Source organism: Chelonoidis abingdonii, chromosome 1 (genome assembly GCF_003597395.2).
Source record: "Chelonoidis abingdonii isolate Lonesome George chromosome 1, CheloAbing_2.0, whole genome shotgun sequence".
NCBI lineage: Eukaryota > Metazoa > Chordata > Testudines > Testudinidae > Chelonoidis > Chelonoidis abingdonii.
The window spans coordinates 130,376,334-130,391,378 of NC_133769.1; the positions used below are offsets into that span (position 1 = coordinate 130,376,334).

Here is a 15,045-nt window from a genome sequence, read left to right on the forward strand (position 1 = left end):
TAGGGGGCGACCTGCCGGCCCGCTGGAGTTGCTAGGGTAAAAGTCTTCTGACGAACATGCGCGCACGGCGCGTACACCTACTGGAATGGATATGAGCAATCACTCGAAGAAGAATAAGTGTTCCCATTTTATTTGATTAGTGTATAAAAGTAACATTCCTAGGAAGCTGTTTAAAAATAATTTTCTTAATACATTAGCCATTGATGACCCAAATATTTTTTTCAGGTTTCATCAAGCACAATTTCTAGCATACTTCATCTTAATATAGAACATTTCATGGCTAACTTGACTTAAGGTAGTCCAAGACTTACTAATTTTGTCAATACAAAAAAAAACACTTTTCCCAAGTCTTTGGTTCAAAAGTATTTTGAAGTGATTCTATGTTTTTGAATCTTTTCAAAGGCACAGAAACTGTGCTACAGTCTGTTTGCCAACTAATGACCAAGAGTAACTTAGCAAAGGCAAGGTACAGTATGGTAAGTGTGACACAGCAGCCTCTAGAAGCTCTCTCAAGCCTGAACGTGAACAAAAAGCAGTGCTACCCCTATGAGTCCATTACCTGAAGTTTCATATTCCAGCATTCACACAGTCAAGTCTACATCCTATATGTTAGTTGTAACTGATTCCTTCTAGTTTCAGTTTCTAGAAAAAAAAAAAGCTTAATATTTTAGAAAAAAGGAACAGAAGGGTAAAAAAAATGTAGAGTAAAAGCTGAAGTCTTTACTAAGCTGTTATCACAGTAGACTGCACACAATCCAGAGAGTGGGGACCAAGAGCAACACTGAGTAGGTCTACACTGTAATATAAACGCAGGGTTAGTAGAATTTGAGTTTGCAGACACTGGGTTTGTTAACCTAGGGCTTGAGCGTCTATACTCATTTGTAACCCCAGGTTAGGAATTCTTGAACCCTGGGTCCCAACTTGGTGCTCCAGGCCTCTATGCTGCATTCTGCAGGACTGAGTCCAACCACCCATATCCCAGACTTCCTAGAGCCCTCCCAAAAAGGGACCACTCTAGCCCTTTGTTAGTGGTGCAGTTTGGGAAAACCTGACTGTTCACCAAACCTGACTATTCAGGGGACAAAGAAAGTCAGCCCCTGGGTTTGTGGGATACTTTTGGAGGACTTCCAGAGCACAAGTCCAGTGTGGCCACGCACACACTGCAAAGCAATAATTCCTGAACCTGGGTCAGGCTTACCTCAGCTCAGACCTTCCATACCTGTAGGAGTCTTGGGAACCTAAGTCCAAGCCCTGAGTTAGCATGATTTGTGCATTGACAGAAATGGCATTATGCTTGATCCAGAGTTTGACTCCTGAGCTTACACTGCAGTGTAGACTTACCCACTGCCACCATCAAGCTAGCCCATGCTCCACACATCTCTAGATACAGGGTTTATGGAAAGACACCTTCTTGAGCCAGATTAGTAAGAGCAGTTACTATGTGGTGGGTTCAACTCCTGCTGTGGACAATATTTGCTTTTGAATTAAGACGTTCATTACGGCCCACAGAATACAGAAAGGAGTATCAAACCTCCTGACAAATACAACAGTATGGTTGCCAACTCTCCTGGTTTCACCATGAGTCTCCCGGAATCAGGCCCTATCTCCCGGAGGCTACTACAGCCAAACAGTGAGATTTTGGGTGCTAATAGTCCGGCAGCGTAGTAGGGCTCAGGCAGGCTTCCTGCCTGCCTTTGCTGCTCTTGGAAGTGGCCAGCACCATCTCTGCGGCCCCTGGGCAGTGGGGGGAAACAGGGGGTTTCTGCGCGTTGCCCCTGCCGTGAGCACCAACTCTGCAGCTCCCATTGGCTGGGCACTGCAGCCAGTGGGAGCTGTGGGGGCAGTGCCCGAGGGCAGCAGCAGCGCGCAGAGCTCCCTGCTTTCTCTCCACTCCCTCACTCCCTGAGCTGCTACCAGAGGGATGTGCCAGTCACTTTTGGGAGCCACCCCTGGTAAGCGCTGCCCCCCTCACCCTCTCCCGCAACCCCACCCTCTGCCCCAGCCCAGAGCCTGCACCCAAACTCCCTCCCAGAGCCCACACCCTCTCCTGCACCCCAACCACCTGCCTCAGGCTCAGCCCGGAACCAGCTCTCACATTTTGAACGCCTCGGCCCCACCTCATAGCCCACCTCCTGCCCCAGCCCAGTAGAAGTCAGTGAAGATGGGGAAGAGCGAGTGAGTGGGGATGGTGCCTCGCAGAAGGGGCGTGAAAGGGGTAGAGCGAGGGTGTTTGAGTTTGTGCAATTAGACAGCTGGAAACCCTGAACAGGAGTAACAGGATGAAGTCGGGGGGATTAGGAGACAACCAGCTCTCCCACCCTGACAGCAATTCTCCTCTGCTGCTGTAATAGGAACCATGAAAATATACAGCCAATTTGTTGGATAATTAGGTCCAAAATATAAAATATAAACAAAACAGAAATGTACATTTTTAAACTAAGGCTTTTTACAAGACTCCTTGTAATGTAATTTTTAATTTTCAAAATGATCATTTTGATTTCAAACACTAATATTGCAACTAATGCAAAAGAGCTAGAAAGAAAAAGTAAACAAACATTTTTGACCAACCTGAGTGAAAAGTAAACAAGTGAAACAAACATCCTAAATAATTTAGTAATTTGAAATTGTAGTCATTTCTCTGTTTCAGTAATCTGAAACACAGGCAACAAGAAAGTTTAAAGCTATTTCCAACTGCTTGTTTACTTTAGAAATAACAGGTATATCAACTGTCCTTCCCTGTTTTTGCTGAAGAACTACTGGGAGGTCTCAGGGACAATTTGAGTTTTAGTACCTTAACTGAAGGAGCAGAAGTGTTGAATCTTTAGTGAAGGTTTCTTTTATTTAAACTGTTAGTTGTTGAAGCTAAACACGTGTTTAAAGAAAGTTCAGTCTGAGGAAAAATCCCTTCCCATTTCAATTGCCCAACTTTCACTCCCTTGACTCTTGTGATGTCACCCATTTCACTGCTTCTTCTATCAAAGTCTTCCAACCTGACTGACCTTAATTTCTAACATCAAAAACCAAGCAGAGCTCTTGTGATTGAAATCTGTCAGGTTACATTTATGCCATAAAGCAGCAAAGAGGGGCACAAGACTATTTCTTCCCCACCCCACCCAATCAAGTTACCTTTGAAAAGCATGCAATGGCCAGCAATTCTTTCAAGTAACTTGTTATTGAAAGAAATGAAATCTATTTGGTGTCCTAAATATTAACATTAAACTTCTCTGTAGCAGAGTCATTTTAACAGTGCAAACAGAAACTATTACTGAAAATCTTGCTAAGTATAAATAATTATACTATATCTTAAATCTATTCATTTACAGAAGTATAGAAACCTGGAAGTGTATCACTGTAATCTTTGTCCCATGTCGCCTATTATAAAATTAAAGCATGACACTGAGAAATAGCCGAACTATTGATTTAACTGGGGTAACTGAAAGGATAGTAAGCTACACAGATGCCCACATATGAAACCTTCTTACAGCAAAAATCTTAATTCAAGATAAGTCTGTACTTACACCAACATCTATGCAGGTTAAATACTAAAAACTGTTTGCTCAGTGCTTTACTCCATCTTGCCATGTAGGAAACTCAGATTTGAAAGTAGCAGTATGACTTGCACAACAGCCAGTGGTGTTTGGAAGCATGACGAAGTTATGTTGTTAGCCCCTGGAAGGTTGAGTTTTTGGTTTGTTTTTGTTGGGCAGGGAGCTGGGGTAAACAGTAAAGATGGTAGAATAAGAATTGGACATGAATTTTGTGTATTCCCTAGCAGAAAGGCATGAAACAGCATTTACAGCAATCTTGGCAAAGTAACTGCTTCTCTAGCTGCAAGAATTACATGAATACACTAAGATTCTATGATTATAGAGGGAAACCGGAAAATCGTAATAAAGGTATTGCCCCAGAGATGAAAACACTTTCAAGATAAGCTGTCAAGCAAGGTATTCAGGAATCTGACAGAGCATATATCACAAAATATAAGCACCTATCTGTAAAGTACTTACAAAAAAACCCAGAAACAATGCTAAGCAAAAGCATAAATCCACAATCTCTACCACAAGTAATATGATCGCCATACTGATCATGTGAAAGAGTGTTTCCATGGATTTTAGCTAATATCTTCTCTTAATAAGGTAGGGTATCATTTTACCAAAAACTCATTCACTATTTTTTTTTTTTCAAGCTGCTAGCTAAATACCAGTTCAGCCAAAATAGTTTCAAACTATTTGTGCTAAGCAGCTGAACCTAGTAGGGCTCTGAAAAAGATTAAAGCTGTTTAACAATTCATTAAACATGCAGTTTGTATAAGGTCTACCTTCATAAAATGTACACCTTAAGTAACTCACATTTTTCTTCCAGATGCCAAGTTCAGCTGCGTAACTTCACAGACCAGTTTCAGTACCTGTCTTTTCCCTACACAGCTCTGTACGACCTCCAGTTCCACAAGCAGAATTCTCTCAGAGCTCATTTCATCATTTCCTGTTGGCTGCTGAAATCCTTGTAGCTCAAACTAAGGTCATTCCTTCACATTGCAGTGCTCTCACAGATCTCAGGTTTTTTCACAACCATTGCTGATATTTACATACTGCAGTAATACGTTGGGACTGCCTTTCCTACACACTATAATAAATCTGAATGTTCAAAACACAAATCTTTCATTCAAAGTATGAATTCACTGAAGACATTTTTAAAATATATGATTAGTCTAGTGAAGAGTTAAAGGAGAAAGTTTAATTTTTTTTTAAACTATACCAGTGAAATTGAAATGGTTGTGGTACCAATTTCACAAATACACATGAACACCCCTAGTTAAGAGTTAGCTATGATGTTTCTATTTTTACAGACTTAAAAAGTTGGATTACTGTGTTTCAGGAAGAGTAGAGTGGGTTATAATCACTAATATAATACTGACACAGAATAGAAGCAAGTCCAAGCCTGTAGGATAAAGCTAACCAATTTCAAGAAAACTAAACTGTTTCACTTTAAAGTGCAACTAGAGCTTTCACTCCCCCCGCCCTTTTTATTTTTTTTAAGTAGTAACCATTCATTGATTTTTCGTTTAGATCAATTTTACCCCATGAACCATCCCTGGCAGAGATTTCTTTCTTGTCATTATTAGTGAGGACTAACTGGCATGACATGCTACCGCCAACAGAAGGTTCTGCTTGAAATAACCTAGAAAAACCTAAAGATGAGGAAAGATGAGTAGGTGAGGAAATAAGAAGAAATCTGGCCATCACAGCAACAGAGCAAACTGAAGGAAGTAAGGAGAGAAAGGTGGACACAGACCTTCCTATGTATGTAGTGTCTCACTGGGATTTTTTTTCTGAAGGTTAGGATAGGGAATATAGGTTGTGTCCTTTCCCTGTATTTTCTAAGTCCCAGGTTACACTAGAAAAGGCTTCTAGTATAGTTATACTTGCAAAACTTTTTCCTAGGGTAGGCACAGCTTATACCAGCCAAAACAGTTTGGATATTATAGTAGTTTGCTGAGTGAAATAAGCTATATTGGCAAAAGCACTTTTTTGCTGATATAACTGCATCCATATTAGGACTTGTGCTAATATAGAAATGTCATTAGAAATCATATTCCTAACCAACCTTACTATACTGGCAAAAGATTTAAGTGTAGACTGGCCTAAACACATCTAAACAGGTGTTGAGACTGAGCCCAGGAAATTGCAGCTGTCATGGATAGATATCCTTCTGGGAGACAGAAGGTATAACAATCCAAGACAAGGACTGCATGAACCATCAAGGCACACCCATCTCTTCAGACACCACACCTCATCTCCCAAAAGACATTAAAGTGCAGCCTAGGAGTTATGCTTGTGCTGTCAAGGTAATAATGACTATTTATCATTTAGTCCTATTTAGTTGCTTTTTGCAAAAGTAAAGTATTCATTTCCAACCCCAATGGTTCAAAAAGATCAGACCTTAAAACAATCACTTCTACCTCTATCCAGCAGAACTTTTTTTTGGCACTGGTGCAGAATTTATTGACTCCAGACCTCAGAAGAATGTAGTTTTCTGTACTATCCATATGAAAGACACACCTGGCCTTTCTAATTCTTGTTTCATTTAACAAAACAGTGATCTGTTCCTTTTAAATGAATCAACAATGGAGCTTTTCATTCAAACTGTTTCCAAATCAAGATTTGAAAGGCTGAAGCAGGTACTATCGCATTACAAGAAAACAGAAAATTATTCAGATCTGAGACTAAAAATATTAACGACACTCTAGTGCTTAAAATAGATACGAAAATTATATTTGTAATTAACTTTTTTTTAAGCTAAACCTTTAAGCTAAACACACCAAATTGTTCCTTAGACAGTTTACCTTTTGATTCTTATTCACTGCAGATTAAGACAAAGACAAGACGGAGCTTGAAACGAGACTGTTGAGTTTTGGATCATGTTTGAACTCTGTTTAAATGTTCTTCCAACTTAAAACATGGTTCAGATAGGCTCTCTTATTCATTTTAATTCTAGCCCAGCAGTTCTCAAAACTGGGTCACAACTATTTTAATGGGGTTGCCAGAGCCAGCATTAGACTTGTTGGGGTCAGGTGGGCTGAAGTCAAAGCCCAAGGGCTTCAGCCTGGGGTGGCAGGGTTCGGGCTCCACCCTGCCCTGCGTCATGTAGTAATTTTTGTTGTCAGAAGGAGGACACAGTGCAAGGAAGTTTGAGAACCACTGTTCTAGCCAATTTCACTTTCAGATTCTCATACATCACCACACTACTGCAACATGAGGTTGCCAACACTGTAAGGGAATATTGATTGCTACATGAACTCACAGGGAATTATAAGCATTTATATTTGTGCTGATTTAAACTGAAGACTTCACTGATATTTTTAACTTTTCATATAGTTAGGTCTTTTTAAATCAAAAAAATTACTGCATACTAAATCGTAGGTCTAAAGTACCTGAAAATATTCCTTTAAATACTAATGTCATTAACAAATTCAAAATCTTACAAGTAGTTTAGCGAGCAAGTTGAAAGTTTGTTCACACTTTAAGCCAGTCGCCTTAGAGCTAAAGTAGTAAACTAAAATTTCCACCGTGTACAAAAAGGTGTTGCCTTTAGAAAACAGAGTGAGTGGTGGACGGGGCCTCAGAGAAGGGCCGGGGTAGAGGTGTTTCGTTTTGTGCGATCAGAAAGTTGGCAACTCTAACTACAGCTTTAATTAAATTAATGTACTAATATGCATTGTTGTAATCTCTACAGTCACCCGCCCTTAGAGGGGAAAAAGTTAAATTTACAATTTGAGAAGAAATTAGATGCAGAATTACCAATCCAAGATACAGCAATCTATTTTTTGAGAGTTCACTTTGTCACAAGCCTCTTGTTTTTTTGCTTTATTGACTCTGTTGTCAAGCAGCAACAAGCTGTGCACTATTAACATCAATAATTTGTGTTCCAATGCAACAGGCAACCCAAAGCGGCAGTTACAGTTTCTTTTAAATTCAATGTAAAGTATAACTAGTGAACCACTGGACAAAAAAAGTAAAGTAAAAATTGGAAGGATTTCTGCACCTTCAGGAACAAAGCCATTTTAGAATTAAAAATATCAAACTTGAACCTCAAAAGATGTAATTCAAAACCAATTTCTAGAACTAAATAACCAAACCAGATCTACATATTGTTTCCTCCAGCCTTTAACAGAGCAGAGAGAAGAAAAACAACTATCCTTGGGACTACAGGTTTATATTATACAGTTAGTCCAATAATATAATAGGAATTGTCAGGCAACCTTAACAGGCAGTGCTACCAGCCCCTCCTACAATTATTCAGGTTTTTCTCCTATATTTGTAAATAATGTTTTGTTAAATTTGAGCTAACATATACATTTAACTACATTACACACTATGCTCTGATGGTGAAGCACTCAACTAGCCTTCATGCAGAATCAGCCTTTAGTCTATAACACTTCCTTGCCCTCATTTTTACATGCATGATCCTCAATTCCTAGGGTAGGAGAGGGAAAAGGCCTTGAAGCTATCCAAGGAAATCAACTTACAATATGAAACTACTGAGGAAAAGCTCTATGTAGCATAGAAGAGTGAATAGCCTGGCATCTTGGTTACAATACTTGACTTATGGTTATTGTATTCTGTGGTTACTGGACTGGGTCACCTGACCGGGCACAGAGGGGGCTAGCATTGCAAAACCATAGTTATACCACTACCGTATGCTGCAGTGCACCAGTCAAGCAATTGTTCTCTACTTTCTGTGGGCTACAAAAAAAAAATCTGCTTTTAAAAAAAAAGAGTTAAGGGCAAAGCATCTGAGAGTTTAAAGCTGCAATTTTTGCGGGAAAAATGCATTTGAGTGTCACCAAGAATAATGTTTCTATTTGCCCAAGTCAAGAACCTTTGGGGGAAAAAAGTCATATTAAAGCATGCAGGAAACTGTTAATCAAGTTACTAAAGTGCACAGCTAATGAAGAATTGAATGGACTTATGGTTAATATAGCTATGTGGTTTTAGACTTTGCCCACCCCTCCACCAAGCAGACGATGTGGCTCCAGTGGCAGCTCCTCAGGCAGCAGCAGGTGCTTCAGTGGTGGCGGAGGAAGCAAGATGAGGACAAGGAAGAAGAGGACACCTAGCAACAGCTACTACAGAAGCAGTTTCTGGACTCAGGAAACCAGTATGGATTGATAGAAAAGAATAGTTCTGCAGACCTGGGATGACCAGCAGAGACAAGAATTACAAGATGGCAAAGCAAAGCATTTTGGAGATACATGCTGAACTAAACTCAGAGCTACAATGACAACTTAGCAAAATGCAGTGCTTCATACCCATGGAGAAGCTGGTTGTAACCGCAATCAGGAACTTTTACCAGTTCTTTAGCCAACCAAGTTGCCATGGGTAGACTGACTGACTGTTGGGGCCACTGTCAAGCATGTGTGTAATGCCACGAATAAGGTACTGTTGCTCTGGGTTATAAAGTTTGGTAACGCTCAGGAGACTGATGGTTTTGCATGTATGGAATTCCCAAACTGTACTGGGACAACTGAGGCGACCGATGTGCCTACTATTTGCCCCGCCACCCTCGTATCAGGGCTCAGAATTCACGAACAAAAATTTCTTCATGGTGCTCCATGGATTTGTCCACCGCCACTGCAGGCTTACAAACAAAGGCTGGGTGGTCTGGAAGGGCCCACGATGCTAGGATCTTTCAGAACTCAGCTCTATTTAAATTAGCGGGGAAAGAACCATTTGCCCATGTGAACATTGCTCTGGTTAATCTGGGAGGAGCCAGTATTATCCTCTGCTTCCCTACTTAATAAAAACATTCACAGGCCACTTGATTAGAAGGAAGAAACTGTTTAACTAGGGCCTCAGTAGCTGTAAAATGACAATGGAGGGTGCATCTGTATGTTTGAAAGGGAGATAGTGCTTGATGTGGAATAGGTTGGAACCAGCATAAAAACCCCCAAAGATCATGGCAGCATGTTGTATTGTTCACAGTATTTGCAAGAGTAAGGAGAAAGCCTTAGCGACAGGTGGAGCCTGAGGCAGGGACAGCTCTAGGTATTTTGCCCCCCCAAGCACAGCAGGTAAGCTGCCTTCGGTGGCATGCCTGCGGGAGGTCCCTGGTCCCGTGGATTCGGCAGCGCCTGCGGGAGGTCCACTGAAGCCGCGGGACCAGCGGACCCTCCACAGGCATGCCACTGAAGGCAACCTGCCTGCCACCCACGCGACGACGGCAGAGCGTCCCCCGCAGCCTGCCGCCCCAAGCATGCGCTTGGTGTGTTGGTGCCTGGAGCAGCTCCTGGGCTGAGGTGACGAGATTTGCTCAGAGGTTTGAGTGGCAGCCAGCATGATGTCCAAGACAAAATGCAAACAGCCAGGGCAATATTAACTAGGATACCTGTTACTCTTATTTTTAGTCTCAGGCCTAACGTTGTGCAACTGTACACCCAGCTTTTAACCCATGGAAGTGTAGCAGAGTTTTTTTCTTCAGTGTTATGGGGAGTGGCAGTACAACATTGTGGCACTCACTATGTACCTCGTGTCTTTGCCTATGTTTGTAAAATCTTGTGAATTAGCACAAATTTCTCTCTGTGATATGAACTGTGGACTCCATATGAATCAAGTGTTAAAGTCTTCTATTAGTAAACAATCTATCATGCAACAAACAAATGAACCTTCAATTGTCATTTTTCAGTTTTGTTTCAATTATTAAAAACATATTAAAAACAATTATCTAATTACAAAGAACCTTTTCATTACACCAGTCATGAAACAAAAACAGCAAAGTGCAACAGAACAGTGCAGGCCACAACTCAAGGGATGGGTGCGGGCAGAGAGACGTTGAAGTCAAAAGTAAGTACAGCAACTCCTCCCTTAACATCGTCCCGGTTAATGTTATTTTGTTATGTCGCTGTTGTATTAGAGAACATGTTCATTTAAAGTTGCATAATGTTTGGTTATAATGTCTCCAACCCCCACCCCCCAGTGCCTCCCACCTGCCAGCAGGCCTCGCAGATCAGCACCTCCCTGCTCCCTCTCCATGCCTCCCACCCACCTCTATCAGCCATTTCATGGCATTCAGGAGGCTGGGGGTGAGGGGGACAGAGAGAGGATGTGGCACACTTGGGGGAGGGGATGGAACAGGGGCAGGAAGATGCAGGTTAGGGCCTTGGGAGAAGAGAGGGAGTGGAGGCAGGCCTGGGGCTGAGCATCCCCCAGCACTTTGGAAAGTCAGCACCTGTGCATGCGCCATCCAGAGGATAGAGTGGTGCGCTCTAGGGGGATAGCGTGGGTTCATCATCACGTTCAGTTTCCACAGGGAAGTGTTTGCAGCTGCTGCCATACCTCTGTTGTGTCTCCTCCCTCCATTGGTACTGCCTTGTAGAGTGTGAGGCTACATTAAAACCGTGTTAACCCTTGAGGGCTCTGCTGAGTGCTAGTTCATCATTTAGCAGCAAGGCAATCCCTGGGAAATATCCCACCTGACAGCAACACGGCTGCTTTAGGAGAAGCTCAGGTTGCTTATGAGCAGGTCCCCAGACAATCCTCTGATTAGTGACTGCAGGGAGATTTGGGGAAAGGGGAGCTGCTGCTAACGTGTGAGAGCAAGAAACAAAAGGAGCTCACATAGGACATTGTTCCAGTGGCCCTGTGCACATCTGTTTTAATGTAATAGTGGAGGGCTATGTATCGCTCTTCATGCAGATTGGGACGGAAACTACTATAGCAACAAACATTATACTAGACTATAGTAAACAGCCATTGTTGTTTACGTTGTGTCCGTACAAGTACAGTATCCCCTGAACATTTCTAGTGCGTTGTAATTGTACAGTATCACCTAGCACTGAGTCAAAAATGCCCAGCAAGTGATAGTGGAGTGCCTAGCAGTAGCAGTACTACTAGTAGTAAGAAAATTAGGAAAACCACAAGTTTGCATACTAAATTATATGTTTTAGTGTGTTTTGATGCAGGGGAGTGTATGGTTGACATTGGTATCACTCTAGGCCTTACTATGATCACTGTGAGAACAAATTGGAGTAATGCCAACAAGATCAGGGCTAATGCTCAGTGTGTAACACTGCTTAATGCTACTAAAATAACTATCAAGAAGTAGTTTGATGGAAAAGCGTCTTCTCTCAGCGTGGATAGAGGACCAAAACCAGCGGAACATACCTCTAAGTTTGCTAGTGATACAAGCTAAGAAAAAAAGTTTGTATGACAATTTGAAGAGAGACCAAGGCGAAGGATCACAGATAACATTCATGGCAAGTCATGGATGGTTTGATCAGTTCAAGAGACGGTTCCACCTGCATAACACCAAAGATGACACTAGCTGTCTCACCTGACAATACTGGAGCTAAAAAATTCCCCAACTATCTCAAGAAAATAATTGAGGAAGGTGGCTATTCACCTAAGCAAGTCTTCAATGTTGATGAAATGGGCCTCTACTGGAAGAGGATGCCTGAACAGACTTACATTCCCCAAGAGGAGAAGACAGCACCCAGTTAAAAGCAGCTAAAGACCACCTAACCTTGCTTCTAGGTGATAATGCTGTCAGAGACATGAAGATGAAACTGTTGACAGTGTACTAATCTGAACCACCAAGAGATCTCAAGGGATTTTCAAAGAAATACCTTTCGGTCATTTGGATATCCAATAAGAAGGCATGGATAACTGCAGGGTTTTTTTCAGAATGGCTGACTCTCTATGCCGTCCCTGCATAGAAGGAATACTGTGCCAAGGAAAATCTTGATTTCAAGATTTTATTACTTATTCATAATGCACCGGATCATCCAATCAACCTGGACAACCTGTGTGAAAAATGTCGAAGTTATCTTTCTGCCAGTTAACACATAACTTACCCAACCCAGAGACAAAGGAGCCATCACAACATTTAAGACATGTGTCTTACGCTGTACTTTTGACCAGCTCATCAGAAGCACTGATCGGGAAAGCAAACCTACGATTTGGCAATTTTGGCATGACAACATCCTCAAGTGCATCGATAACATCGGTGAGTCCTGGGATGAAGTTACTCAGGCGTGCATGAATGGTGTGTGGGGGAAGTTGTGGCCTGAATATGTCAGTGACTTAAGGATTTAAAGATGTTGTCCCCACAATAAAGAAAGATATCCTTGGCTTGGCCAAGAAAGCGAGTTTTGAGGAGGTGGAAGAAGCTGACATTACACAACATCTGCAATCACACAGAAAATGTGCAATCACTAGCCAACGAAGATCTGATGCAACTAGAAGTGATGAGAGCAACAAAAGAAGAGTGCCAAGAAGTAAAAGAAGAGCTAACCCATTGAAATTTGACTGCCAAATGCCTTTCTGAAGCTTTCCAAATGATTGAAGCTGGCTTGCAAATCCTTAGTAATGACGATCCTAGCATGGAACGCAGTTCCAATGTGATTACAGGACTTGGTTATGTAATGATTTGCTATAAAGAAGTTTACCTAGAGGAGTTAAAAAAAAAAAAAAAAAAAAAAGAGCGAGAGAGAGAAAGCAAAACAATCTCTAGATGTGTTTTTCCAAGTTGGTAAAGTTCAGCAAGAGGAGCAGCCAGATGATCCACACTCTTCTACCCTCTGACTTCACTACCTCAACAAAGCTTCACAATCATCATTGCTGAGTACAGTATTAAATTGTTCAAAACTTACTGTATACATATATGATGTCTTTTGTCTGGCAAAAAAAATTTCCCTGAAGCCTAAACCCCCCTATTTACATTAATTCTTACGGCGAAATTGGATTCACTTAACATCCTTTCACTTAGTCACTTTTTTCCAAGAACGTAACTATAACATTAAGCGAGGAGTTACTGTATATGTCTTGGCTCTGCCTCTTCTGGTTCGTGGGACTTCTGGCATGGAATGCTGAGGCCCAAAGTTACATGGGCAATAAGGTGGCTCAAAAGAGTTGGGTCCCAGATACTACTGTTCCCTGAACTGGGATCTGGGAGGGGAATGGCCTCTGGGAGTACTGCTACAGTAGGAAGGAGTTACTGTTGTTCCCAGCAGCTCGTATTGTCCAGGGGCTGCATAACATGGGTGGGAGCTGGTGTGCAATGCTACGTTGCCTACTGCCTTAATAGTGCACTGCAACAGGGCATACTGGTTTTGTATTGCCTCCAGGAGTTCTCTCTGAATCTCGTTTTCCATACTATCTTTGGCCATAGCAATGCCCTTTCCTAACTACCACCACGCTGTCTTTCACCACAGCAACTATCTCCCTGGAAAGCTCCTTACTCCATTCCCCTCGATCCTCGGATACTACCTCCACCTCTACACATTTTGGGGTTCTTTTTAGGGCCATGTAATCACGTCCATGAACATTTCATTGCAAATTTTCCATTTTCTCCCCCTTAGGTTTCACAACTGCTCAGCCATTAATAAGGGTGTGTACTTGCAGGTTTGGCCAGTGAAGGTGCAGAGGTATTAAAAAAAATGACAAGTTAATTGTTCATATTCTAGGGAGAGTATAATAGTATTTTTTTTACATGCATTTCTGCCTTTACCTCACTGAGATTCTTCCCAGTCTTGGGGGAACCCTGAAGATGTTAAAGAATACATGCACAGGGATTTTCTTCTGTGCAGTATCGGTTGCATAGCTTTGCCATTGTGTCTTCGAGGCTGGGTGGGATTGGGAATTACGTTTCCAGTCTGGGGACAGGGTTGGGAATTATGTTCCCAGTCTGGCTTTGTAGCTTTGCCCCTTATATATAGTTATATGGTGTCAGAGGGTTTAGGGGCGCTAGTCTAGGGTTGAGCTAGATAGTAATCCTCTCTACATCCTCTTTAGGATGACATTACACTGAAAAGGTAAGTGGAAGGCAGAGAATGGGCTTATACAAAAAGGCAAAGGGCAGACCAGTGAGATACACTGAAGTTATTCACCAAGATGTTCCCCCCACTCCAGAAGTGCTGCAGGAGTGAAGGGGAGTCACAAGGTACACTGGTGGGGATAGCCATGCAGCTATTCCTCAATCTCCAATAAAAACTAGCAAATTCTCCGCCTCAGATTTTTATTTCCTCTGCAGACATGTTGAAAGTGCAGAGAAAAAAATATACAGGGCTCTGCAATGATAGCCTGAAGCATTCACTGTTACTAATCTGTAAGAATGTATGCTACAGGGCCATAATCTGATCAATAAAATCCGTCACCTTTGGCAGCACTTCAGTGTATTCCCCCTCCCCCCACATGCTGCTCAAATTTGGCACAGCTGCCCCATCATAATAGAGGAGTAACTGGGCCAAATCTGAGTGAGTGGCATTGCAACCTGATGCACAAATGTCACTCAAATATGGCATGCCCACCCAAGACAATTGCTCAGAAATCTGCCACCCTGGACAGATTCTTAGCTTGTCTACATCTAGAGCAGCCTCTGCACAGGGCATTTACAGAGGAGATACTCTGCAGCTTTACAGGCCTGCAACACTGATTTCTACCTAACGTTAAGTGAGAACACAAACCAAATTTTTTTTCCTGTAACCATATCTCAGTAATTTTTTGCATTTCACTCAAAAGAATGTATTCCTTATTCAAATATGACATGGGA

The 15,045-nt window shown here is 42.0% G+C and overlaps 1 protein-coding gene across 5 annotated transcripts in view; it reads right to left on the minus strand.

The window, feature by feature from the left end:
* Positions 1–15,045, minus strand: part of PACSIN2 (protein kinase C and casein kinase substrate in neurons 2) — a 135,615-nt gene that overhangs the window by 94,069 nt on the left and 26,501 nt on the right. The window contains exon 1 of one of the 5 annotated variants that reach the window (XM_075070166.1): positions 4,350–4,463. The exons of 3 other annotated variants lie outside the window; for them this stretch is intronic. The gene's annotated coding sequence lies outside the window, so the exon portion shown is untranslated. Of the gene's footprint in view, positions 1–4,349; positions 4,464–15,045 lie in introns of those variants that run through there. One more of the 5 variants, XM_075070164.1, reaches the window with a different exon arrangement.